The sequence below is a fragment of the Scylla paramamosain genome, chromosome 14 (assembly GCF_035594125.1).
Source record: "Scylla paramamosain isolate STU-SP2022 chromosome 14, ASM3559412v1, whole genome shotgun sequence".
NCBI classification, from domain to species: domain Eukaryota; kingdom Metazoa; phylum Arthropoda; class Malacostraca; order Decapoda; family Portunidae; genus Scylla; species Scylla paramamosain.
This window is the reverse complement of record NC_087164.1, coordinates 9,195,269-9,223,201: the sequence shown is the minus strand read 5'-3', so window position 1 is coordinate 9,223,201 and position 27,933 is coordinate 9,195,269. Positions and strand designations below refer to the sequence as shown.

At 42.9% G+C, this 27,933-nt stretch overlaps 1 protein-coding gene across 1 annotated transcript in view; it reads left to right on the top strand.

Moving 5' to 3' along the window:
• Window positions 1–27,933, top strand: part of LOC135106812 (pseudouridylate synthase 1 homolog) — a 129,388-nt gene that overhangs the window by 65,689 nt on the left and 35,766 nt on the right. The window lies entirely within an intron of this gene.

Below are 27,933 nucleotides of genomic sequence, written 5' to 3'. Positions count from 1 at the left end.
CTCGCACCTCCACCTTTATCATTCACTACTCCCAGTATCCCTCACTTCCCGAGCCCCGCCACCCTCTCCCACACCTGTCCAACTTCCGCCTCGCACCAGTGAATACCCCGGGCCGCGACTCAATGCTCATGGGAAGGGAGACTTGATGGGCCAGAATCCAGCGCTCCTCACCAATATTCTGACTACGTATGTTCGAGTCGAGCTGCAGTTTATTGGTCGCCGGTTTGTCCGTGGATAGGGTTGGCTTAGTAGGTGTATTCATGTGTATTTTGTGTACGTGAGTGTTTATCGTATTAACTCGTTTAGGAACATTAGTTTGAGTTTTGTTCTGGATACTGTTCGATGGTTGTGCTAAGGTCAATATTACTATTTTTTTTTTTATCGTGTAGTTATGTTATCTCCAGCCACTCATCCACTATAGTTTTTCATTTAATTTGGATAAGAATTGGTGATGTTACGAAGTTCGAAATCTACCTGCAGTGCTAAATGGATTAAAAGGAACAAAGGCTGCCGCTGTAACGGTCTACAGCTATTTAAGAGACTCAGGGAAAAAAATGCTTCGTTACTTTGTCCGCTGGTTATACTGTTCGCAACTATTCACTTCATAACTTGGTATTAGTGATGACAATATGACGCTTGTTACTTAATTTGGTGATCCTTACACGATCTTACTGACACGAAACTTTGAAGAAGTCGATCATTTGTTTTCAAGTCATTGGTGTTCATCGAAGTCATACTCAAAACCTGTACTAAGCTATTTTACCTAGGTTGAGGGGAGCCCATAAGCAGTGGGAGGGCTGAAAGGATCCGGGCTGGCAGCAACACGCGAACTACAGCAACAATATCGCTGGGAATCATTCGTTCCCTGCATAGGCCATCCTATACGCTGAACTATCTGTCCCTTGAACGTTTCCAGAGTTGACGGTGCAGTCCAATACGTATCCAGAATTGGGTTCTATCCCGCGTGCAGTCCCCGCTCAGCAAGCCTGAGGCACCCGCCGCCCCGCCTGGCCCACTGCACCTACCCTGGCCCGATGGTTGATTGCTTGCGTGGCGACCGTGAAATGAGGCAACAGAAAAGGAGATTTGTCGCCCCCAGCCTGTAGGCAGGGGAGGTTGGGCCAGGCCTGGGGTTTACTAACTAGTGTGCGTGCGTACTGACGAAACACACACACACACACACACACACACACACACACACACACACACACACACACTCACACGTGATATTAAGTATATAGATTGTGGTATGAAGTATTCGCTCGTACCGCAGTGTGCTCGTTAGTGTGGCACAGATAATATTGACATATGATAAGTATTCCCATAAAAAAAAAGAAAAAAGGACTAGGATCATCATTATACCGGTGAAGGATAATAGTTATAAACACACCCTTACTTATAATATGTATAGATCATCTGTTTCTTAGACTCTCTCTCTCTCTCTCTCTCTCTCTCTCTCTCTCTCTCTCTCTCTCTCTCTCTCTCTCTCTCTCTGTCTCTCTCTCTCTCTGATCCCTGTTAAACTATCGAAAAACAATCATGAAAGCATCCTTGGAAACCCGAATAACTTTCATAGATGTATTAAAGTAGTCGAGATGAGGCACAAAAGCGTTTAGGAATGTACCTGCCAGATCCCACACACAAATAATGCTATATCTTATGAATAAATAGCGATTTTGAATACGTAGACCAATCAGCGGGTGAAAATATTGCCCTTTATCTGTATTACCATGTTTGATTGAGTTCAGGTGGTGAAATTACTGCACCAGAATCCACAACACTGAGCGTGGCTGTCTCGGCGTCTCGAAAATGGTTTCGTTGCGGCCCACAGACTAGTATGGGAGAGACAGCGCCGCTCAGTACTACACTACCACACCGCTGCTCTTGCCTCGTGCTCTGTTGATTAATCTGGCCATTATTATTCTTTTTCCACGTAATTGAATTGGAGGATGTAAGTTATAATATTGTTTCGGAGGTGGTGGTGACGGCGGCGGGAAATTGCGGCTGTATATTTATTACCTATTGCGTACACATGTTGCGAAAAGTGATTAGGTTAGATGGATAAGGTGGCGTATGATTTGTTAGCCACATATTGCAACCTGTGCGAGTCCTTCGTATCCATCAAGGTAATGACACTTTTCTGATGAACGCTGCTGCTGCTGGTGCTGCTGCCGGGAAGAGACGAAGAAATAAAAAAAAAGAAAAAAAAAGAAAGGAAGAAAAGGAGCAGAAGGAGTAGGAGGAGGAGGAGGAAGGGTATAAAAATTCTCTCTCGTTTTACTAGTGAAATCCAAACATCCCATTTTCTTTTGTAGTTCTCTCCCTGGTTTCCTTTTAAGTCCTCCCTCGTTTTCGCAGCGGCCGCATCCCCCACCCGCGGGATTCCTGCTGCATCGTTATTGTCTGAGGTTCATTGGTTTTCTCTCCGGCCGCGTGAAATGTGGCCAGGCAGCGTTTTGCTCCCTCGGTGTATTGATCGTTCTTAGCGAATTGAAAGGCCACAGACTCTTCAAGGCAGGTGCGGTCAGCAGGTGCACGAGGGGAACTTCTATTGTGTACCTTTTAATGTCCTATCTAACATCATGAAAAGTGAGGATGATCATGTAAGAAAGGAAGGTGGACAAGGGAAATTCTTTGTCTTCTAACTCCTTTACTGCCAATGCCTTATGTTATTTTAATTTTAGAAGTCCCTGAAAAATTTTACTCATCAAAAATGACACTACAAGCACTGCAAGCTTGTAGTGTCACTGTGAGTGTTGCCTTTCAAAACCCTCGTCTGAACTCACACAAGGCCATTATATCAAGCTCAGAAGATGCTGCAAGAATCATCAAAGGGTTACTTCCTCTGGGTTCCTCTCAAGTGTAATAAAATAGTCTGGTGCAGGTTCAGAGTACGAGTGTTGAAGATATCACCAGGAAAAAAAGGGGTGTCAAGTGGTAAATTTCTTTATTGCCTGTGTTTTATAATTTCGCTCGGTGATTAATTGAAATAACAAGTGTGTTATTGTAATTTATATTCCAAAGGTTAATGATACACCTCAAATGATCTTACCGACTAACTGGTTGGATGGGTGTCTGGCTAGTTGGTTGGCTATTTGTCTTTGTCTGTCTGCCTGACTAGCCGTGGCTAGCTAGCTATGTCTGTGTCTGTCTGGTTGTCTGACTAACGATCTGGCTATCTGACTGCGTATCTGGCTGACCAGCAGGCTATCATCAGTCTCTGTCTAGCTGTCAGTTTTGTTCTGTCGGTTTGGCTGTCTTCTTATCTGTCTGGCTGAATGGTTGGCTGGCTCTGTCTACGAGTATGTCTGTCTGTCTGCCTGTCTACCTGCCTGCAGGTTTAAAAAGTACATTAAAGTCTCGGTTCCAATCCCGACAAAGCTCGCCAGACAGATAAGAAGCTTATCTACGTCGGAACAACACAAACTTCAGATCGGCTGACGTTTTCTAGAGAAGTTGATGCTGAGTTCCAAATTTCCACCGCGGGTGTTGGCATCGAGATAGGAGGAGTCCCTGCCTGGACCGGACTGGCTTGGAGAGGGTAGGAGGGGAGGGGTGAGGGATGGCAGAGCAGGCGGTGACGTCAGCTTGGTGCGGCAATCAGCAGTAATGCCCATTATAGGTGGAAGAGGGATAATCACCCCCTCAATAATAGCATTCATGATGATCGTATCGCCCGACGCTTCCTCCCATCTACCCCTAATTACCACACACACACACACACACATACACAAGGGAGGAGATCTTGGCTAGCTACGTATACTAATATCCTTATCAAATGTATTAACTGTGATTATTAGTATGCATTACTCGTTTGCTTATGTTTTCAGTGACCGTTAGATTAGTACTGTGTGTGTGTGTGTGTGTGTGTATGGAAACGTCTGAAGCCTCCTCTGATGTTTGAAGCCACAGTGAAGTTGAACTAGTAAACATCACACACCAGAGAGGAAGTAAGCAAACACACCCCGCCTACTACCAGAATGATCATGCACGTGTTTCTATCTACGTATACATGTAGTTATGTACATACGCACGTTATTGTAATTCATCTGTGTACCCATATACGAGTACATGCATTTGTGTGGCGTGGACGTTTGTATGTATGTGTGTATGTATGTGCTTGTATATATGTCGGTTTTATGAATGCCATCAAAAGCTTTAGCCGCGGCAGTTGTTATGTGTTGGTTATATTGCTGCACCTTTGTGTTCAATGACCGACCACTGCTGTGAATTAAACATATGTGGTCTGCCTGTGGGTGTGGCGGCGTGTTAGAGAGAGAGAGAGAGAGAGAGAGAGAGAGAGAGAGAGAGAGAGAGAGAGAGCTGATGGAAGCGAAAGAAATAAAGAGGAATAAATAAGGAATAAAGGAAATAAAGAGGGAAAGAACAAGAAGATAAAAAAATGAGCAAGATGAAAGGTGAAGAAATGAAAAAGAAAATAAGGAATGAAAGGGAAAAAAAAGACGAATAAGAGAGAGAGAGAGAGAGAGAGAGAGAGAGAGAGAGAGAGAGAGAGAGAGAGAGAGAGAGAGAGAGAGAGAGGAGAGAAGAGAGTGTAACAAAAAGAAAGAACGAGGAAATAGCAAAAGAAGAAAAACAGCAAAAAGGCGAGAAGAACAAGAAAGAAGGAAAGAAGAAGAGACAAGGGGAAAAAAAAGAAAGAAAAAAAAGAAAGGTAGAAGGAATGAAAACAAAAAAATATGGAAAGATAGAAAGGAATAACAAAAAAAAAAAAAAAACAGAGATAGAACGAAGGACGGAAAGGACAAACATGCCAACTAGCCAAAGAAAACAATTTTAGTTTAGTCCCCGTTATAGAACGTACTTCCATTTTCTTTGATCTCCTATTTGCGTACGTCTGGCATCGGTAAATTTATCTTCGTCGTGCTGTGCTGTGGAGTGGACAGGTAGACAGGTAGGCAGGCACGAGGCATGTCAATGAGATGGCAGGTAATTAGTTCGTTTGCTGATGATTAATTAATGGATTGCTGAGATTATGGAAAAAAAGATGGAGACTTGTGTGAGTGGACTGAGAGAAAAGTTAATGTGTGTAATCGGTCCTTGATAACTTAATGGTGTAGACGTGAGTAATATACGGAGGATGATGGGGGAAAGATGAGGGTTGTTCTCAGGTGTTAGTGGTTTGCAAGAAAAGATGGGGATTGTAAGTACGTGTGAATGAACTGAGAGGTAAATAACATCTGTAGCTGCCATATAATCATTACAATCAAAAGTGGATGATATATGAAGGAATTCAGACGTTAAACATGTTGGGTCCTCGTGTCAGAAAATGTAAACTTCAGTGGAGAAAAAAACTTAACACTGAAAACTAGAAAAAAACAACTTAAAATATGCAAGAGAGGAAAGCCAGAAACCAAAATGTGAAAGTGCAATATTAAAAGCAGATTAGAGTAGAAAACTGCGAAACACATTTAAGAGGAAAGAGATTATCTGAAATGGCACGAGTACATCCGTAGAGGAAATAAGGCTGCAAACGTGACGATAATTCGTAACGAGAGAGAGAGAGAGAGAGAGAGAGAGAGAGAGAGAGAGAGAGAGAGAGAGAGAGAGAGAGAGAGAGAGAGAGAGAGAGCAACACAAAGAAAAGGATAAAAAAAAGACAAAGAACAAGAGAGAAGGAAAGGACAAGAGACAAGAAAGAATAGAAGGAAAAACAAAAAGAAACGGAAAATTATTGAAAAAAGGAAGAAACATGGAAATATGGAAAGATAGAAAGAGAAAATAAAGAAATTAACGAGAAAAAGAACGCGAGAGAGAGAGAGAGAGAGAGAGAGAGAGAGAGAGAGAGAGAGAGAGAGAGAGAGAGAGAGAGAGAGAGAGAGAGAGAGATACTTATGCACTCTAATATTTATGATCAGTGAAAAAAATATCCTATAAAAAGTGGCTGCAAGGATTGACACCAAAGTAAGCAGCATGATGGCGTGGGAGGAAGAGAGGAGAGGAATGAGAGATGCAACGAGACTATGGAAGAGAGAAAGAACATTTAAATAAGGGACAGAAAATGACTGAATAAAGGAGGAGACAAGAGGAGGCAGGTAATATAAGGAAGAGAGGAGATGGAGGAGAATAATCAACAAAAACAGCCACGTGTAGGACTCCTGTCTTATTACAGCTTCCTTTTGCGTTCTTGTGTAATTGGAAAGAGGGGAGGATGGAAGGCAGACAGACAATAAATTTAGCAGACACAGTACAAGAATAAAGGTGCAAGGAGAGGAGGAGACGGAGACAAGAAGAAAATAAGGACAAAGAAAAAAAAAAAACATGGCAGATACGAATATAAAAGGAGGGAAAGTTTAGCTGACTGGCAAGGGACGATGCAGGGAACAAGAGAAGGGAAGATGCAAGGAAAAAGAAGGGAGGCAAATGGAGACACGGAGGGGAGAGTGACACGGCAGAAAGTTGATAAACAAGAAAAACAAGGCAGGCACAGCAGTAAGAAGGAAGGAAGGAAGGCAGTTAAGCTGGCTGAGAATAGATGCAAGGAGGTGTGTGTGTGTGTGTGTGTGTGTGTGTGTGGGAAGCTAGTGTTACTGGGAGGCCGTTTCTGATCCCGTTACCGTGCTGATGTCTCCGTCACCGGCCATTAGAGGTGAGATTATGGTCATCACTGATTCTGTAATGGCATCTTGCAGGCCTTTTGCGTCTGCTCCTTGGCCTGCCGGTGGAGGAGGAGGAGGAGGAGGAGGAGGAGGAGGAGGAGGAGGAGGAGGAGGAGGAGGAGGAGGAGGAGGAGGACGACGACGACGACGACGGTGATGAGGAGGAGGTTATGAAAGGCAGTTGGATGTTGCAAAATGCTCTTGTGCTTATCTTGCCTTTTAAAAGAGTGTTCATGTAGTGTGGTTCTGCATTCTCATCATAGTTAAATATTACCTTAATGCATAACACACACACACACACACACACACACACACACACACACACACACACACACACACACACACACACACACACACACACACACACACACACACACCTTCCATCTTCTCATTCACTTTTGTTTTTCCTTTTATTCTACGGGGTCAGATATTCAGATTTCGCCCTTGCCTCTCCTTCATCTACTTCGCTATTCATCTTGATACCAACCAATGGGTGTTTTCATTATGAATATGAGAGACCCCTACACGTATAACACACTTTTACTTGATAGATGCAAACTGCTGAATTTCTACCCACTGTGATGTAGAATTAAAGAGAAAAGGAGAAAACGAGGGAGCAGACTGAGGCGTGAAAGTGGATGAAGGAAACTGATGATACTGGAGTCTTTAAGGAAAATGGTGAGCGACGAGGCGAGGCAAAAGCTAACGTGGAAATGAGGCGCTGGACGTGACTGACATGCTGACGTGCTGAGATAAAGAAGTGTGTTGCGGGCGGCGGAGAGAGTGTGCTGTGTCTGCTTGCTGTTGTGTCATGAGTGCTTTGTTGTCTCATCGTCGAGGCACGCACTGGATAATTGAAGGGAGACTGAAGGGAAGCAACATGACACGTATTTTTGACCGCACATTTTTTTTTTTAAGGTTATTTTCATTGGACACAGATGATGAGCCGGGTTCTTTCTCTCAAAAGTTGCAGAGTCTGTAAAACTACGGCTAGCATCAAGAAAGCCACCATAATTGTAGTTTCCAGAAGAGCTTGTTCGAATCGCAAAAACGTTTAAAAATACGATCCTTGTTGTGTTACATGCGAGAACGTATTAGAAAGGATTATTATATTTCTAGGTATTATCAGGCTGATGAAGTACGTAGTGCTCACGGGAGGAAGGAAGACTGTTATCTGACCAAGGAAGATGATTTGGTGTCCCTTTTTTCCGACGGTGGCTCGCTGGAGTAACAGTTGGGTATTCAGAACTTAGTAGTCGAGCTTGAGGCAAAGAACAAATTAACTAAGCATCAAAACAATTGTCTATACAGCTCATTCAGCACTCGAGCTATTCAGCCAGACAATTCATACGCTGCGAATAGCTGCAAACAGGGTAAATCATTATTGTCATTATTATCATACACATCTGAAGAAGTCACATCATTATCCTCACTGTTGTAGTCACTGTTAATATATCAACAGAGTATTATTCCTCACACTGACCGGAGCATAGGTATCGAATTATGTCAGATCTATAATTGGACTCTTATAACAAAAAATCCCTCTTCGTACAGAGGCGTTCATGTAAGTAATTCTTAATGAGAGCCAGTTTAAGATAAGAGCTAACGAAAAAAAAAAAAGTATCAATAACAAGACTTCTAAATGACAGACAGTTTATAAGAGAAAAGGAAAAAAAAAATATGAAAAACAGCTTTCTCATATCCAAGTTATTTTAGAATTGTAGTCCATTCACGTTCGACAGAATTCTAATGAAAACTATGAGAGATAAAATAATAATCCGGTAATACAATATTGTTGCTTAGCTATTTGTCGTAAAAGTGGTTTCTTTTTTCTTTCTACGACGCTTTCCGGACCCTGTTCTCTTCCCTCCTTCTGCCCTCCTCTCCTTCTCTCTCTCCCTTCTTCATATCTTATTTCCCTAACTAATAATAATGATAATGATACTACTACTACTACTACTACTACTACTACTACTACTACTACTACTACTACTACTACTACCGTCAACAACAATAATAACTCTTCTAAGTACAAAAGAAGACATATACGAAAACCGTAATTAAATAACCAGCGTTTGATTTACATACTATGAGGAGCCGAGCGCTGGAAAGTTGTATCCCTGCTGTAAATGATCCTGACAGTGTATATGTGTAAGTGTTTGATGCATCGTGATCATGTGCGAGTAAATTCCGATAAACAAACCTCGTACGTGGCGGTAGATCGTTAATTTGCATTCCAAACACTTTATTACAATGGGCACAAAAGTTTATGAGTTGTATCCTCATGAAAATGCCACTTAATCTGTCGTGGTTTATGGCTCAAATCCACTCTCTCTTTCTCTCTCTCTCGTTTATGAAGGGGAGTAGCGAGTCATCTGGTTTACATGTGACGGTTTGTTTATTTTCACTGTCTCTCTCTCTTTTAGTTCACCACGATTGTCAGCATCCATTGTCTTCCATTTCTCGGTTTTCCTTGCATCCGTGTCGTGCTATTCGATCTTTTCTTTGTCTGTAGGTACACGGTCATGAAATTCCTTGGGTTCGCGTGGATGGTAATGTGTTTCTCTTGTTATTTAGCGCCAGTTACTTTTACCGAACTAATTTGTATTCATGTATGTGTGCATTGTGTAATTTCATTCCTTGTCTGCACGCACGCACGCACGCACACATATAGAGCCTTTGTTCTTTTCCTCCCAATATAAAATTCAAGGTGCATCTAATTTAATTACTTTCACACGCATGGGTATACTGAAATTTAATTCCTTGCTTGGACACACACACGCGCGCGCACACAAATATTCACCCTGTTCACTTTTACTTCCTGCCACTCAATATTCATGTTTCGCCGTGGTCTTCCTGCCTCTGGTGCGGACTGCCGTGGTGGGCCGTCTATAAACCAGCGCGCTTGTAAGAGATTGTGAGCCTCGCCTCTCCACCTGCCGCCTGAAGGCACACCTGTTCTGATTGGCTGGTAGTTTCACTCTTCATTGGCTGCGGAATCTGCTCCCCTCTTCCGTCTCTCTCTCTCTCTCTCTCTCTCTCTCTCTCTCTCTCTCTCTCTCTCTCTCTCTCTCTCTCTCTCTCTCTCTCTCTCTCTCTCACACACACACATTTCCCCTCTCTTCCTTCCCATATTTCCTAGCCTTACCTTCTCTCCCGTCCTTCCTCGTTCCTCATTCCATCTCCCGTCCCCTCTTTCCCCCCCCTTCTAAATTCAGTGCCAACTCTTCTCTCTTCTCCCTCCCCTTCCTGCTTTCCTTCCCTCCCTTTCCATTTCTCCCCTCGTCCCTAGCTTCCCTTCACCGTCTCCTCTCCCTTTCCTTCCTCCCCTTTCTTCATTCCCTCTTTGCCTCCCTTCCCCTCACTTCCTCTCCCCTCCCTCCCTTGCTTCTCTCCCTCCCCCATATTCCCTCGTCCCATGTCTCCTACCCTCGCTTCTCTCCCCTCCCCTTCCTGCATTCCCCCTCATCCTTCCTTCATTCCCCCGATTTCTCTGGTCGCCGCCTGCTCTCCTGTTCTGTTGCCATGGCGACTGATGGGGACGCCGCGGGAAGGGAATAAACAGAATGAGTCTGGGTGATGAGATTCGGAGCTTGAAGTATGACAGGATCCGCCTCGCCGCACATTAAGTGATACACGTCATTTTCTTGAAGGATGGACTGCCGCATGAAGGCCAAAACTGCCACCACATTTTGTTTTCCGGGGTCTTAATTTATTGGGTTTAATTAAGGTTATGGCTTATGGTCACTGTGAAAAGGACAGGTGAGGAAGGATTGCGTAATTGTATAGACGTGGTTGAAGAATAGTTTTGCTTTAAAGGGAGTATCTGATTAATTTTTTGTTTGTTTGTTTGTTTGTTTGTTTGTTACAGATGAATGTATTCTTCTATGAGGAAAACTTGCGTGAACGAACGAGTTTAGCTGCGGACGATTTCACTATAAATATTTCCTCGTGAGATCATTTTCGTCGGTATAGTGATGGTTGCAGTGTTAAACAAAACCATTTTGATAAATAGTAATTGGATGAAAAAAAATAAATAAATAAAAATAAAATAAATAAATAAATAAGTAAAAAAAAAACCTTTTCGCAGGGAATAATTTTATTTCGAAAAAGAAACGACCTGTCTGTACAAAACAAAAACAATTAACAAACATAAAATCTGTCAGTGCTTTCCTCTCTGGCCTGTTTCGCCCACAACGCCCGCTACGCCTCGCCCTGCCCTGCCACACGTCCCCTCCACACGCCCTCCTCGCCCTGCCCCGCCACACGTCCCCCCATCACCCCTTCTCCTCCCCTCCACCTATACGTGCACTGCCCCCTCCTGTCCCTATGCATCGCCCGTGGAGTGCTGCCTCACCTCGCCCCATCCCACTCGTTCCCACCGTACGCCTTCCCGCCCCGCGTTTCTCTCCACTCCGCCGCGCCCCGCCAGCGTAGGTAATCCAGCAGAAGTTATGACATTCACTCGGCGCGGCAGTTTGGGTCCGGCTCGGCTCCCGCGGTACGATTAAGGCGCAATAGAGGTCGTGCAAACGGCGATTAGAGAGCGACAGCCAAGCGGCAAGAAGGTGGAGGGCAGAAGCTCCCGCCGCGCCCAGTAATCAGCGGCACCACCAAGGGGCGTCCCTGCCACACCAAAGGAAGAATGAAGGTGGTGAAGGGAAGAGTCCAGATTTGAATGTTCATCTCAGTCTTGTATCTCTAAGTGTTACCTGTGCGGGAAAATGAATAAATGTTGAGGAGAAAATATAAAGTAAATAAATAAATAAGGAAAGATAAAAATATGAAAAAAAAACATAAATAAGTGAATTGGGTAGAAAAAATGGAACTCTTTGCCATCTCCGACTCCTGAATTTTCTGCTTTTATTTATTTATTCATTTTCTATCAATTGATGTTTTTTTTTATGCAATGAAAAATATGGGGGCTGATGTGCTGCTTCAAATCAAGAAAAAAAAAAAAAACGCATTCTAATGGCAGTTTATACTTCCTGAGATGACCTGACACGACATCCTTGAAAGGGAAACAAAACAGTGGTAGAAGAAAGTAGAACACAGTAAGACAAACCATTCCAGAGTTGACCAGTAAAGCAAGCAAGGGTACGACTCCTTCACCTCGGGGCGCAGCAACGAGTGGGAGTGAGAATGAGAGTGAGCATGAGTGAGAGCTTAGCACAGTGTTTACCTTCCGTAGATTTAACCCGGTGCACGTTTATTGAAGCCAGCGCTACGGGAAGGCAGGCGGCCAGGCAGGCTTTGAGGACGCGCCATCAAAAAAGTATTATATAGTATTAGGTTTAAAACATGTTTGTGTGTCACGGCGTGTTTGCGTAACTCTCGCGCTCTCGTCGCTTCCTACTCGTCATTTTACAACAGGCGGGAAAACATGGAAAGTTATGCCGATTTCGTTTCATAATATGTATTTCAATTTTCTTGTTTTAGCTGGTTGAGTGTAGATTATTATTTCAAACGCGCTACCGACAGCAAAAATAAGTAATAATGTAGTTCAGAGCTTTTAGTGACTGGAGTTTTAGTATTTGTTCAGTAAAATCGTTTAGTATTAATCAGATGCAGTAACAAGTATCATACCACAGTAACTGAAGTGTTGAATAAACAATTATCATAATCAGAATGTCTCCTCAATGTGCGAAATGCATTAAGTACTCACGAAAGTAAACATCAAGCAACAAATGTAGTTCACTTGTAGTTTTAGCCATCAAAAACAACACATGCTTATAAGTTCAGGCATCCAAAGTGTAAACTGAGGCGTATAATGTACACAATCAAGTATTATTCAGTGTCTGCAAATCTCTACATACATCTACGTAGCATTAATTACAGTACACTTACCTCACAAATCCTGTAGTTTTTATTTAACTTAATTTCAAGGCATCTAACAAATCAAATAAAGACACACACAGCTTAAAAGATTTATTAATATTTCAACTTGCATAATTCAGAGCACCAAAAAGTTGTGTACAAGAACCTTAAATGGGCTTCTACGGCAACCCTTTTACCTGAAACACTTTAGGCACATCAAAGGAAGTGTGTAACTAAAGCATCCGCGTAGCTTACAAATAGCTGGCGGCATCTAACGGGAGAGAGTAAACAGGTTAAAACGGCGATGCGTTGATCCGTCCTCGTGTAGTCCATTACAGTGGCGCTCACTGCGTTGGTGTTAATGTCACGCGTTGCCCTGATGCAGCTGATATCAGTGCTCGCTGCTCTCTTACTCTACCGCTTCCTCATCTCCTCCGCCTTCTGCCTTAATTAGGTCCCCAGTCGGAGTGTCTCCCAGAAATGGTCTCCTGACTTGCGCTCACGCTGATGTTGGTAATGCACAGGAGAGTCTGGCTGCTTCAAGCTTTGTCTCCGTGGAAATGGACAGCAGGTTATTTCTTATATGGTCGTTAACACGAATTCTTTTGTGTTTTTCGTGTAGATGTTTTTTAGGATGAAACAAAAATGGTTTCCTATTGTTAGACTAGTTTATTTTTTAAATTTTGGTGATGTTCCTTTGGAAAGTCAGGAAGGATTTGTAAGCTACACAAGCTTACAACGCTAAAAACTGGATTATCTTTTGAACGGCTTATTTATGGTTTCATTCCATTGCGCTTAAGTTTGGCTTTTCGCGTCGCCTTTCTTTCTTTCTTTTCTTTTTTTTTTTTTTATTGTTGCCTTAAAGTTCGTTTCCGTATGTAATGTTTTCAATGATGAAGGAAACTAGAAATGAGAAACTACATTTTTAAGATTATTATCGTGAGCTTCGTGGAGCCAAGTCATATTAAAGGAGACAAAAGTGGCGTGTTCACACGAGTGACTTGAAACAGACGAATAGTGGAGATCAGTGGTGAAAGTTGGTGCGAGGCGTTTGTCCCGCGCTGCACTGACAAAGCCTGTCACTCACGGGGATAGCGCGTCTCTGTGCGGCGGCATTTATCTTACATTATTTGGTGTGTGTGTGTGTGTGTGTGTGTGTGTGTGTGTGTGTGTGCGTGCATCTCTGTTTGTGATAAAACTATCACTGCTGCTGCTGTTACTGCTGCTGCTGCTGCTGCTGCTACTGCTGCTGCTGCTGCTGCTGCTGCTGCTGCTGCTGCTGCTGCTGCTGCTGCTGCTACTACTACTACTACTACTACTACTACTACTACTACTACTACTACTACTGCTAGTAGTAGTAGTATTTGTGCCATTGCTGCTACTACTAGTACTTGTGCTGCTGTTGCTGCTACTGCTGCTACTACTATTACCATTACTACTACTACTATTACTACTACTACTACTGCTTCATAATATGGTGGTAGTAGTAGTAGTAGTAGTAGTAGTAGTAGTGGTAGCAGTAGCAGCAGTAATGGTGGTGGCAGGGTGCCGCTATAATAGCTACGCCGCAGTCCTTGCAGTGTGGTGTTCACAGGGTCTCGGAGCCTCGCCAGGGGCACGCCAGAGCTGCTGCCTCACCTGCAGCAGTGAGGCTGAACTTGGCTTTGCTGCAGCTGATTGGCTGTCAACTCCACCTGTCACAGATGGGATAAACTTTGCTTTACCGCCAAAACAGATCAACGCTGTGCTGTATTCCCGTGCCACAGATACAAGATTGTATTGGGATACTGCATGTTTATGCGTCACTACATGTAGGAAATTTCAAATTATGTTGCAGCAGTACAAAAAAAAAATGAATAAAATAATAATAGTAACTACATTCAACATCGAAAGAAAAAGCAAGTGAAAGGACATCTAAAAATGGTGTATTTATTTGTTCTCTCTCGTTTAGTAGTTATTGCATGTACAACATTACAACTATTGCGCTGTGTCCTAACTACTTCCATTCAGTGACATGCAGTCCTGCGTTTGCGGCGTTGTAAAATATGGCTTAAAGCTTGTACTGTACCAATATAATTCGAGAGCATTAAAATTAGCATTAAATGGTAACTGTTGCGCTAAATTTGCATCAGTGAGTATGTGGTGAGAGAACACACGGGTGGGGGGGGGAGGTTGGGGGCACGACGGAACGAGTGAGATTAGAATATGAAAACAAAGGCTTTAAGAGATAACATCAGTAAATTTATGCCACGGCAGTTGAGTTCGAGTTTATGACAGGAAATATTTGAAACGACAACAACAACAATAACAACTAAAATCAAGATCATCATACATATCTGAACTAACACAACCCTTCATTCAGTCACTGGACACCAAGTTTCAAACAGGCGATCATGGCAGCGTAACACTTCAGTCGGGAGTTCGGATTAAGTAACTATGAGGAAAAGAGTGTGAAGTTTGAGATGAGTACCATTATCGTTGTTGCTGTTGTTGTTGCTGCACTCTTCACAGGGAAAGGTTATATTTGGTAAGCACTCAATCCTTCTCTGGTACATAGTTTACTAATACCCATGTTACTGTATGTCGTTTTTGTTACCTTACGAAAATGCTGATTAAAAAAAAATGTGCGAAAATTATTAATATGCGTGAATGTGAGTGAAAAAAGTGTGGGTGTGCAGGAATCGTGATTTAAAGGAAGGTATATTGGTAGACAACTTGATTTTTTCTTTTTTCTTTTATAAATAACCTCAAACATTTATGGCATTTTCTTTACTCACAGGTGCGTGTTTGGATATTATTATTATTATTATTATTATTATTATTATTATTATTATTATTATTATTATTATTATTATTATTATTATTATTATTATTAGTGGTAGTAGTAGTTGTAGTAGGTGTAGTAGTACTAGTGATAATTGAAATAGCAGTTGTATTAGCATTATTATCATATCATTACCATTATCATTAGTATCCACACAAAATCAGAAAGAACAAATGCACTATAAAAAAACAATACGAGAGAGAGAGAGAGAGAGAGAGAGAGAGAGAGAGAGAGAGAGAGAGAGAGAGAGAGAGAGGAGAGAGAGAGAGAGAGGACAAGAAGAAAAAAAAATCTTACGTCGCAATGAAAAGAGCAAAAAAAAAAAAAAAAAAATCTCCAGTGTAAACTTTGCTTTAAATCGTTTTGGGGAGGAAGCCTTATTGACACGCTTTCCCCGCCGCCCCAAACCACTCTGGCGTGTCAGGTGAGGGAGTCCACCCCGTCATGTTCCTCCACTCAGCCGCCTCCACCCCACCTCGTAGCCTCTCTTGCTTTCTCTTCCCCTTTGTCTTCGTCTTGGCTGTCTGTCTGTTTGTCTGTTTGTGTCTCTCCTGTCTGTCTGTTTGTGTACCTGTTTGTTTGTTTATTTTTTTATGTTTTCTGTTGATGTGTATGTTTCTCTCTCTCTCTCTCTCTCTCTCCCTGTATTTAATCTTCGTTCCCTTTCGCATCACCTTTCTTTTCTGTCTCACTTTGTTTCGTCTTCCCCGTGTACAATATTTGTCTCCTTTCCTTCCTTCTTCATCTATCATCTTTTCTTTCCCGCCATGTCTTCTCTTTCCTCTATTTTTCTCCTTTCTCTGTCTTTTTTCTCGTTTTCCCTACTTTTCACTTTTCCCCTCACCCTCACCCTCTCTCTCTCTCTCTCTCTCTCTCTCTCTCTCTCTCTCTCTCTCTCTCTCTCTCTCTCTCTCTCTCTCTCTCTCTCTCTCTCTCTCTCTCTCTCTCTCTCTCTCTCCCTCACTCTCCCATTAGCTTGCCTCACTTAGCACCTTGTGAAAAATTGAGAAGGGTGAGGGAAGAAGACATGAGGGAGAGAAGAGGGACAGGTGAAGGAAAGGAGGGAAAGGGAACATGCGAAATACGAAACAGATGGCGCCAGTGGATGTGTGTGTGTGTGTGTGTGTGTGTGTGTGTGTGTGTGTGTGTGTGTGTGTGTGTGTGTGTGTGTGTGTGTGTGTATGGGTATTAAGTTTTTTTCTTCTTTGAACTGTCTTTCTTCGTCCTTATTTTCATCCTCGTCATCATCTTTTACTACTCCTTCTTAATCTTGTTCTTGTTCTTCTTATTCTTATTGTTGTTGTTCTTCTTCTTCATCCCTTTCTTCTTTCTGTCCTACCCGTGCCACTTAAGATTAGATAAAATGGTTTATCACATCCACCTAAGTGCCAACTGGGCTGATGATGCTCTTTGCTCTTCCTTTGTGTTCCTTTGTGTCCTTGTGGGGCAGTGAAGGTCCTTGAAAGAACCTACCTATCGTACTACTAAGGCACAGGTAGCCTCGTTATACCATAGTAGGTGAGAGGCTTTGTCTTACCTGCCACTCCTCTGTTCCTCCTCTCCCTTCTCGCTCTGCCCTTCGCACTCAAGTCTTTACCCTCCTCCCCCAGCCTACGCCTCTCTTCGCAATCTCATAACCATTCCAGCCATCCAGCATCAGTCGGATCCGTATTCTTTTCCCTTGCCTCCCTCATTCGCCCCCTCATTCTGGCATACAATAATCATAGCGTAAGTGCCGCCGTCCCTACCTGCTAATTCATTAACGATGGAGGGTCGCGACACAGGCCAGGTGTGGGGCAGAAAGGTGTACTTAGTACTATTGGGAGAGGAAGGGAGGGGAAGGAAGACTTGGGGGGGAGGGATAATGGTGCAAGAGAGAGAGAGAGAGAGAGAGAGAGAGAGAGAGAGAGAGAGAGAGAGAGAGAGAGAGAGAGAGAGAGAGAGAGAGAGAGAGAGAGAGGAAAAATATATCCAACACGTACCACCTGATGCATATTCTGTGGACACTGGCAGTAGGGAACAACAGGAAACAGAGGCTCTAGTAGGTGGGGAGGGCAAGAGGAGGAGGAGGAGGAGGAGGAGGAGGAGGAGGAGGAGGTTTGACGGACAGTTGTGGAGGCGGCGTGGGTGAGAGATGGGTGGCGTGGGTAGCTGGGAGATGGATTCCGGTAGACAGGTTTGGATGGACAGTTGATTTGGGAGTGGACAGGTGAAAACGTAACTCTATTCAGGTGTGTAGTGAACAGGTGTGTGATTGTGGGAGTAGTTCTCTTGGCTTCCTTTGCAATTAAGCTGACTGGCTGGCTGGAGAAGGAGGAGAGGAAGGGAGGGAGAGAAAGAGGGAGGAGAGAAAGGTGGAAAGGCGAGCTGAGATGAGATGGGGAGGTGAATAGTGTATATACAAAACGTCGGTGAGGGAAATGCATCAAAGAGAGGGAGTGAGAGTACTCGTAGGTAGGTGGTGGTGGTGCATGTATTGGGTGGCAACACACACACACACACACACACACACACACACACACACACACACACACACACACACACACACACACACGCACACGCACATAACACACACACACACACCCTCCAGGACTGACGCGCTGCTCCCCTTTACTCGCTTTTCTCCACGCGCGCCCTCAACACGACAGGTTTCTTGCTTATTTTAGTTCCGCCTTTTTCTTCCCGACCACGACACGTCCCTCCCTGGGGTGACCGGCGCATTCGTCACGGCAAACAGAGAGAAAAAAAATGAAGTGTAATGTTTGGAGTTTTTATGAGGTTCTTGACACACACACACACACACACACACACACACACACACACACACACACACACATTGTTTTATTGTTCCCATCAGATAGTGCATTTGTATCGTATCCCCACAACTTCCATAACCATTTTCGTCCCTCGATCTCCCTCTCTTTGTTCTGTGACGTTAGGCCTGACCACCCAGCGCTCACTCTGATCTACTCCCCTGTAGCGCCTCGACCTGTGGGGTAAAACATTAGGTGTGTGGCTGACTTGCATCTTGAAGGACGTTTTTCTTTCATGGGGGGGATGTCTTTCCGAGGGACTGAATGGTGGCTGGCAACGAATGTATCATAGCTTGTTGTTAATGAAGGCATTGGATGTAAGAATTATTGGAGTGGTGTGGTAGTTCCTTGTTAGAGACTTGATGATGCGACTCCAAGGGGGTTTTATCTTTTTGTGTGTTTGATTGCGGAGTTCTTTGTTGATTGTTATCGAATGTAATATTGTGCCGTTTAATCAAGGTATCGCATTGAGAAATTATACAGATGGCGTGTTAGTTTTTTTGCTAAAAGTCAAATGTGACCTCCAGAGTGGTTATCTTTTTCTATGGCCACCTCTGCAATTTTTTATTTATTATTTATTTATTTATTTATTTTTTTTTTTGGGTGGGGAGATTGTGATATGATGTAAAGATCGAGTAAGTCTGTGGTTCGGTGCTTGGGTACTTGTCGGTCTTCAGGTTGCAACTTCAATTCTCCATCACGGCAATTTTTCGGTGGGAGGTAGCTGTCTCTCGTGACCTTAGCCAGCATTATGACCAGCTTCACTAGTTCATACCACGGTAGTATTCACCTCCTCAGTGACTAAGTTTATCAGAGGCAGTCTTAAGGATGACCAGTTTAGTGTCAGAGGTTCAAGTCGTAGGAAGGTCTAATGATTCATATCCCAGAAATTCTTACCTCCTTATTGGCTAAGTGTATCGAAACTTGTCATAAAAATAAGTCCTAATTAAGAGGATGGTCAGTGTAGTTTCTGAAGTGTCTTGATCTCTTTGGAAAATATTCAAGTCGTAGGAAGTAAGGAAAAGAAAACAAGTGGAGGGTTCTAGAGCTTACCGGTAAAAAGAATGAAAGAGTGAGGATTATAGTTAGCTCTTGCATTAGTGAGATGGGAAAAATAGTGGGGGGAATAAATCAAATATTGTGTATCTCTATAGTAGTGGACATTGTATAAGTCAGTAATACTAAATCTTTCGTCTGGCCATCCTTGCATCTCCATAGATCCCCAGATACATCTGCTTTTAATGGTGAATGTTTTTTTTTTTCTTTTTTTTTTTATCGACCGCTTTAGTGCGCGACGCCACACGACCTTGCAGCGCCAAATATAGATCGATTCATCTGCATTTCTACCTCACAGTCACCCATTGTGTGGCTGTACATGGCTGGCTGTCTCTAATCCGTCTAAGGCAAAGGGTAGAATCTTAGGAGCGCACCGCATTTCCAATACTTCCAGAAGGCTCGAGGTATAGTTAAAATTACGTTTTTTGAGAGTTTTTACGGTTCTAGTGACTAATTAACAAGAATTCTACATTATCAACAGGAGAAACAGTATTGTAAACACGGCTACCTAACTATCTCTGTGGCATTTGAAAATAATCGTGGTGAGAGATCAGAGAGTTTCCGAATAGGGATCTTAATGAGGGCATTCGTCTTCGTGGTTTACGTTGCACTGATCAGTTCTGATTATTGCCCTTAAGTCGATCTCAGCGCCACTTATCGCCTCTAAGCCTCGACCCGACCCGTGTTATCTGCTTGCCGAGGTGTTAGTGAGCTTTGAACTGCTGCTTTTGGTTCGCTGATGTGTCTACGCAATGGTATGTATGTTTCTCTCTCTCTCTCTCTCTCTCTCTCTCTCTCTCTCTCTCTCTCTCTCTCTCTCTCTCTCTCTCTCTCTCTCTCTCTCTCTCTCTCTCTCTCTCTCTCTCACCGGGATGCGGAGAAGGATCCTCCACCCCGGGTATTATGTAAGTATCCTATTGAGAACTATCAGTCGGTCTATTTCTACACACTGAGCGGAGTGAGTGTTCTAGTGAAGTGAATGTTAAGTTGATGTAAATAGTATGCAGGTATGTACCGGTGAGTAAGAATAGGTGTAATATAAAACACGATAAGGAAAGAAAACTTGTTGGGTATTGTTCCAGGACGAGGTTTGGTCAGTGATTAAAAGTACAGTGATTTTATACGGAGAGAATCAGATTGTAAGTAAATATATCACCCTTTTCTATTTCTTCCTCCTCGCTTTTATTTATAACTGTTAGTCGATGTAGCACTATCTGTTCTCCTCTTGTTGAAGTTTTTCCATCACACACACACACACACACACACACACACACACACACACACACACACACACACACACACACACACACACACACACACACACACACACACACACACACACACACACCACCCAACTAAACATGAAAAGTATCAGCAAAAGAGAATGAGGAAAGCTGTAAGAAGTCATCAGACGTACGCGTGGCAGGTGCTGTGCAAAATATACCTATTTTCACCTTTTGTATGAGTGTGTGAGTGTACACAAGAGAGCAAAACAATACATGCACTTTAAGATGCGTATGTGTTAGCCTGTTTAAAAAAAAATAATAAAATAAAAAGAGGTATACATGCTTTTAAAAATACACCAATGTTATTCTGTCGCTGAAAATACGCATGTGTTACGCTGTTGCCAAAAAAAAAAAAAAGTAAATTCCCCGAAGTATTGATCGTCGGTGTGGTAACAACAAACGGGTGGTGGGCTGAGGGCGCGGCGTGCTTGCTGGATGGGGCGGCGGCGGCGGGCGTGTTTGCAGTAGTGTATGTGGCAGTGGTCACAAGTTGATTAAAACCTGCTGTGCTAACCACTGTATCACTTTCCCTTCATCCTTAGGACCATATTCTGAAACACTTCTGCAACCAGCTCGACTACTTTGAAAAGCCTCTAGTTGAAGTGACGCTGATTGTTAAGGGTGTTGTTACGGGAAATAGTGACAGATTAACAAGATCTCTACATGGTTAACAGGGAAATACTTGAGATCTTGGCTAATCATCTCTGTACCCTTCGAAAATAGCGTCTCTAAATACGGTTGTAAGTCATCTGATCTACTGACACTCTCTCCGTTGAAAGGTTTCTTAAAAGGATTGTCAGTAAATCAGAGGACTTGAGATGGAGGGAAGACACGTAAGTGCGGCAGTTTAATCGATTTCTCATCACCAGTGCACCTGTAAGTAGCTTCTGTGTAACCGCCGCGCTGCAGGTAACAGTAAAACGCCACGTTAATTTCCCAGACCGTCTCTTCGTGCCTGAGGTGTTAAAGCCGCGCCAACGCCTACCAGAGCGCGTGGGGATTAATTAGTGCCTACACATGAGAGCTTACCGTGAGTGGCGCCACGACACGGATTATGCAGCTACACTTGTCTGGTCTGGCGCACCGCATACTGCTCTGTTTGCGTCCCCTGCACGATTTCCTCGCCGTATCTCGTGGTGGAAGGCAATAACTGCACTGCTAACTATAAACATCACTCTTTATATTTCAGAAGATCTTGGGTTGTAGAATCCGGAGGCTACTCGTTTTGTTCACCGCATATTGCTCTTCTGCATGGGACTGACGCGTGATTTCCAAGGTGTGTGTGTGTGTGTGTGTGTGTGTGTGTGTGTGTGTGTGTGTTTCGTGGTGAAAGGTAATAAGTGCAGTGGTAACTTAGTAATTCTGTTTCTTGTGCTGTAACTTCGCCCAGCTCTTGGAAGCCAGACAATAATTAAAGATATATTATGTAGAAATGAATACTTGTGTGCAGTCTTAGAATTGTTTATGCTTTGTGGTGGAAGATTGAAACATCGGTGGTAACTAGAAAGAAAAAGAAAGAAAAGCTACTAATATTTCATCAGAACTCGAGGAAATAAGGGTGATTACAACAGAAATAGTCTTATGGAATGCACCGGTCGTTCGTATTTCCAGGGAAGTGAACGAATGCACGCAAACCCCGAAGTGTCTGCCAATCTTGTTTCACTGGATCCTGACAAGCAGCAGAATAAAATGAAATAAATGAATAAATAAATAAATAAATAAATAAATAAATAAATAAATAAATGTAAATAAAATGAGATAAAACGAATAAAAAGGGCAAACATTGAAAAAAAGTGAAGGGAGGATAAACAAGAAGAGAAAAAGCAGGCCAGGGGGGGCGAGGTATCCACCTTACAAAATAACATCAGACAGGTACAAGCCCAAACGGCCTCCTTGTTGGATAATTACAAAGGTGAGAAGTAAACTGACCACTTAATGAAACACCTCACGCCCCAACCACGCAGTGACGTTGAGGTTAAAGGTAAAAATGCCTACTTTTGTAAATATTAATGAAGTAAATTAACCACGTTTAGAAAAAAAAGAAAAAAATAGAGAAAGGGAGAATTAGTCACCTTACAAGATAATAATAGCGATGAAGTAAAAGGCAAAATGGATCGTCTTATGACATAATAATGATAAGTAGTAAAAAGCAAAAATAACCACCTACACGATAATAATAGTGAAGTAAAAGACAAAAGCTACTTCCTGTTTTAGTTATCAAGCACAAAACTGATCACTTTATGAAGCAAAAAAAAAAAAAAAAATAAATAAATAAATAAAAAAATAATAAAAATGAAATAAAGTAATGGACGCCCATTGTGGTTATAACAATGAAATAAAACACAAAACTTACCACTGCATGAATCAAAAAAGTGAGAAAAAAAAAACTGACCACCTTTTGAGATGATAACAATATGAAGTAAAAGCACAAAACTGAAGTAAAAAAAAAAAAAAAAACTTGCGACATTACGTGCAAATAATAATAAAGTAAAACACAAGACTGACCACCGCATAAAGTAAGACTGAAAAGAAAGAAAGGAAGAAGACAATAACAATGAAGCAAAGCACGCAAAACTGGCCCTTTGTATGAAGAAAGAAGAAAAAAAAAAAAAAACACACCACCACAACCACCACCACCACCACACACTGCGAAGACTCCAACAGGACATCCTCACGCCCTTCCCGTCCGTGTTTCCATCGCTGCCAAGGCACGCACGGGGGCAGTTCCCGGGGCGAGGGGCGGGGAGCATTGAGACAGGTGGCTCGGACCCCTCATGACCACCTGTTGGCTGGAGGAAGGCGAGGTCGCTTGCACCAAATACTACTCCACTTCCAGACTTTTCTTTCTTTACAAAACTGGAAGCAGGCCAAGAATTAAGATAGGAGAGGATGATAATAAAAAGAGGATGCAATGACCGCACGTTCCCGGTCCTTTATGTGACACTTGTTACGTCGTTTCGGTGACTTTTAGGCAATTACCGTGGGAAAAATATGATTACGCCACTGAAAGCTTTGAAATATACTACATTTCTCTGTTGGTGTCACTGCTGCTTTTCATTTGAGCGATTCGAGGCCATTTTATTGAGCAAAAATTAAACTGTTGACACTATATGGGTTTCAGTGATGTTTTTAGAAGTAATGCAATAACTAGCACCAGGACATACTCATAAACTAGGGGGAACCAAAGCAGAGTTAAAATGAGGGAAGTGAAAGAAAGTACAGAAAGATCACGCAGTAATAAAAACAATATCAATAGAGAGAGAGAGAGAGAGAGAGAGAGAGAGAGAGAGAGAGAGAGAGAGAGAGAGAGAGAGAGAGAGAGAGAGAGACATCTACTCTCTTCTTTTACTAGTTATAGCAATCCCATGAAAGCTGTAATAAAGAACACAAACACCTCGTGGCCGTGTTAACCTCCCGCTCCATGCAAACTTTCGGCCGAGGTGGTGGTGGTGGTGGTGGTGGTGGTGAATAGGTTTTCATATTTCCTTGATTAAAGCTTTCCCTCGAACTGCCGCAATGAGATAATAATATTTCACGCAACAGTCATGCTTCCGGCGGCTTTCCCGAGCTGTGACGCGATGGGATCAGGAAGAGTTATCGTGATTATGGCTTCTGACTGCGAAATGTGTTTTTAAAATGGTGCTGTCGGCTCTCATGACACTCCTCCATCCGTGTGTGTGTGTGTGTGTGTGTGTGTGTGTGTGTGTGTGTGTGTGTGTGTGCGTGCGTGCGTGCGTGCATGCTTTCTGTCTGCTGTTTAAAATAATTTTCTTTTGTAATACGTTTTGTATTGGACTAAAGTTGTTCGCATGGTTTTTTTCATTTTTTACTACTACTACTACTACTACTACTACTACTACTACTACTACTACTACTACTACTACTACCACACCGCCCCCCATACCACCACTACCACTTTTGTTATATGTGTGTGTGTGTGTCCCAACCTCTGTCATAATCCCACCAATATAACTTTCCCTCCAAGCAATATCATGGGCGTAGGCAAACCTTCCAATCTCCTTCCTTAGCGTAACTGAGCGTCTGAGCAAATCATGTAAAAAAAAAGGGGGTAGATTTACTCTTGACTTAATTAGAAACTTTGAAGGCAGGAAGGTGAAGGAGGGAGGCGAAGGCAGGGAGGCAGGCAGACAGGGATGGAGGGAGAGGGATCATGGGAGGAGCTGAGGGGCCTGAGTGCCCTTATTGGGGGATGTTTGGAAGCTATGAAGGCACGGGCGTGGAAATCTTGCCCGACCAACTTCAGAAATTATGACGTTGAAGAGCGCACACACACACACACACACACACACACACACACACACACACACACACACACACACACACACACACACACACACACACACACACACACGTTCTGCTCAGTTTAGCGTGTTAGCCAAAGTCAGTTTCCAGTTTTCTCTTATTACTACAGGGAAAGAAGGATGACGTGAAGCTCTCTCTGACTGGCTGGCTGGCTGGCTGGCTGGTAGTGGTGGTGGTGGTGGTGGTGGTGGTGGTGGTGCAGGCCTTCGGGCAGAGCAATAGTGGTGTTTGTGTTGACCACGTAACACACGGCCGCTGGGCTTCCGTTTGGCCTCACACACACACACACACACACACACACACACACACACACACACACACACACACACACACACACACACACACACACACACACACACACACACGTACGTTTTCTCGTCCTTCTCTTTGTGTGATTGAAGGAGAGAGAGAGAGAGAGAGAGAGAGAGAGAGAGAGAGAGAGAGAGAGAGAGAGAGAGAGAGAGAGAGAGAGAGAGAGAGAGAGAGAGAGAGACTGGCCTGTACTCACATCCCTAATGGAGTTTGAGGAGGAGTAGCACAACGAGGATAGAGAGAGAGAGAGAGAGAGAGAGAGAGAGAGAGAGAGAGAGAGAGAGAGAGAGAGAGAGAGAGAGAGAGAGAGAGAGAGAGAGAGAGAGAGAGAGGTGGATGAGTATGAGGATGAGTAGGAGCAGGAGGAGGAGTAAGAAAGAAAAAATGTAGAGAAAGATGAAGGAAAAGGTTTGAAGGAGGAGGAAGGGAAGGGTGAGGCAGAAAAGAAAAAAAATTAGAGGAAAGCGCCGAAGAATGAGAGAGGAGTTGGAGAGGAGAAGCGAAGAGAAGGTACGAGGTGATACAAAGCGAGACAGATGAAAGAGGAGGAAGAGGGGGAGGAGGAGGAGGAGGAAGAGGAGGAGGAAGAAGAGGTGGAAGAAGAGCGTGTGCAGACGTAATTTTCATCTTTTCATGGACTTTATTTAACATGGGAAATTCAATCAGGAAATCCTTATTAGTTTTTATTCTTCTCAGTGGATGAATGTGTGCACTTTGAAAATAATGAATAGAAGCGCTAATGTACGTAGATGATGAAGCCCAAGCGCGTTTGTACACACACACACACACACACACACACACACACACACACACACACACACACACACACACACACACACACACACACACGTAAGCTACCACTATTTATGTCTGTGAGTATGAATAGTTATATGTAGTTGTGTCTGTGTTCTGATTACATACTTCATCCATACTTATCTACCTTTTATCTATCTATCTACTCATGTTTCCCGCCTCACTTCCTTCCACGCCCGCAGATATATTAAAAACTCAAGGAGGAAAAAAGTGCTGCAAGAAATGACATAAAAAAAGAACAGTTGAAAAAAGTTTGGTATTGTGAAACTTTTTCCCTCATCACCACCTCCACCATCACCACCACCACCACCACCACCTTTGTCGTAAAATAATTAATCCCCACGTCCCCTTAGTGCTCCTTCGGCTCTCATTACCTCGAGTCCTTCGCCTTTATGGGGTTTTAACGCCTTCCCAGCCGTCAGTAATCCCAGTGAGCCCTCCTTTCCTTCCTTCTTTCACGGTTTCCATTACGAATCGGAGTCTTTCACACTGCGTCATATCATTTCCTGCTTTCAACGTGCTGTAGTGACAGTGACTGATTTTGAGGTGTGCTTTTATGATTCTAGTGATGGTTTAAAACTTTTCATTGTTATTTGACATGTTTCCTCAATCACAAAGTTCTCTAAAGCATTTATTATTTTCTCTATAGTCACCTCTGAGCATAATATTAGCTATTGATAATTTATTCTTTTCATCCCCTTTTCTGTCTTGTAGATGCTCTAAAAGATTCTGTTTATTGCATTTAGTGTTGTGAATTGCTCCATATCTCAGTGAAAGAATTAACAAGAATTCTGCATCATTAACTCTTTCACTGTGATATGCAACCACTCGCAACGTTAAAGGCGCCATATAGAACAATTAAGTCACCTATAAGAAAGAAAAGGATATTAAAAGAGTAAGTAGATCTTGCTATATCTAGCTGGTACAATATTCAGAGGAGGATGTAGAACAACATTAAAAAAAAAAAGTTTCAGAATGGTTTGTGAGTCAAGAACAGTGTGTCGTAAAGCACTGAAAGGGTTAATAAGGAAAACACTAATGAAAACCAGACTTACTATCTCTGTGGCATTTGTGAATAGTCCTCATGAGAGAAAAAGTGATTAACATTTTTGGTGCTTCGCTAATATTCAGACCTGTGTAGAAAAAGAGGTTTGCTTGGACATAAAAGAAAAGAAAAAAGAATAAGGTTAATTTCATCTCTTCCAGTCTACATGAATAATAAAGAGACTAATTAAGAAAAAGGTGGATGAAAAGTTATTCCGATTAAATATTTGTAACAGTGAAAAGGCTAAGGATACAAACATGAAGCATATTATGAAACACCTCTCGGCAAATTTCTGTAGTTGAAGTTACACAGGTTTCTAAAGAATATTTTTACGAATGTAGTGTCAAAATAACAAAATTTCCACGCTATTAACAGGTGAAGCAGCCTTGGGAAACCGGCTAATCATTTCTGTACCCTTTGAAAATAGTGATGAGAGAGCCAAGCCTTTCAGAATACTGGCCACACGTCCTGCCGCTGCCTCTGCTTCAAGTCTGTGGCTGGGCGTTGTATGGGTCTTGGTCCCCTCCGCATTTCATCAGCGGTTCTGTGGCCTTATAGTAATATCATTCTCCCCACTTCTCCCCACTCCCCATTATCTCGTTCCCTCTTCCCCTTAGTGGTTCCTAGTGGTCCCCCTTATAAGACGGACTCCTTATCATGAATGCTAATGCTCCTCTTCCTCTTCTCCTCACCACTCACGTGTTTGGTTTATTCCTCTCCTCTGTCTTGCTCTCTTCTACTCATTTTTATTATCCTGTTTTCTCTTTCTCTCCTTTTCTTTCTGCTTTGTTCTGTTTTGGTTGTATTTTTTAGGATCTCTCTCTCTCTCTCTCTCTCTCTCTCTCTCTCTCTCTCTCTCTCTCTCTCTCTCTCTCTCTCTCTCTCTCTCTCTCTCTCTCTCTCCACATAGTACTTCAGCTTTATATTTTCTTCCGGGTGTGGCAGACGCACACACACACACACACACACACACACACACACACACACACACACACACACACACACACACACACACACACACACA